Here is a 1,162-nt window from a genome sequence, read left to right on the forward strand (position 1 = left end):
GTGAGGCTTCATATTTGTTTTCAAATAATGTTCTGAATTTTTCTTCTCATAGAAAAAAAGTTTAAATCAATTTGCTATAAATATAACTAAACCACAATTTTTTGCAGCTTTCAGGCAAAGTTCAGCATTCCATTTATACAAAGTCTATGAGAAGAGGTCAGCAGAAATCATCTAATCTGAAATCTTGACATAATCCATTCAAATTCTCAGCATAACCTCTCACCAGTAAGAGCACAGCATGCCTGGATACGCCACTGAGGATCTCTAATAGAACTTAGTCTAAAAAAACTGGGAGATTTCTGCTAGGCGTGCATGCTTTAATATCTTGTTTATTAGCAAAAATCAGCAATCCAGCTTTCCTTAGGTCTTTATGTGCTAACGTTTTATAGAGCTCTCTTCTGGTTACAGAAACCCTCTGTCTGTACTGTTCACAACAAATATTGAAAACTCTGTGTTAGCATAGTAAGCGTTCCAGGAAGAACAGAGTTGCTTGGCCGCCCATATCCCACATTAGAAAACGTGTTATTAATTATTACCTCTTGTACATCACTTCCTATTGCAGGAGATGTATGTACAAATTCATTCTTCAAAAACTGGTAACAGATGGTGGTGGTTTTCCCTGAAGCATGATCCAGCCCACCAATGATAATCTTGTGTTCCTGGTGATTGAACAGTCTCCATGTTCTGGTGAAGAGAATCCTATTCTCCTTGACCTGGCTCATGCCGAGGTGGAGGACAGAGATGTGCAGGAGCCTCTGCCTCTGCCTCTGCTCACCTAGGCTGTTCCTGCACCTGCTGCACACTTCCAAAGAACCCAAGGGAGGCTGAAGTCCAGTCTGTCCTGACACATTGGAGGTCCTGCTGCTTCCACCTCTGCACCTGCCTGGGTCATAGACATCGCCACTGAGCTGTGTGCAATAAGCCTTCCGGGACACTGTTTACCCCAGGACCCACTCCGGTGACTGTGATGGAGGCTACATATTTTCTTTTTAAATTTTGTTTATTTATTTATTTCTCACAGAGGGAAACACTGCAAACAAGGGCCTCATCATGCACCATTGCAACTTCAGCCTGCTCAGATCATGGGTGTCCATGTATGCACCCAGTATGCACAAAGGGGCCTCAGTCTGTGAAACCAGGAGCATCCCATGAGGATCCAGCC

At 43.2% G+C, this 1,162-nt stretch overlaps 1 pseudogene; it reads right to left on the reverse strand.

Annotated features, from left to right (window-relative positions):
• Positions 1 to 206: 206 nt before the first annotated feature.
• Positions 207 to 722, reverse strand: LOC102488649 (ADP-ribosylation factor-like protein 5A pseudogene; annotated as a pseudogene).
• Positions 723 to 1,162: the final 440 nt, after the last annotated feature.

The sequence above is a fragment of the Tupaia chinensis genome, unplaced genomic scaffold, assembly GCF_000334495.1.
Source record: "Tupaia chinensis unplaced genomic scaffold, TupChi_1.0 Scaffold000249_2, whole genome shotgun sequence".
Lineage (NCBI taxonomy): Eukaryota > Metazoa > Chordata > Mammalia > Scandentia > Tupaiidae > Tupaia > Tupaia belangeri.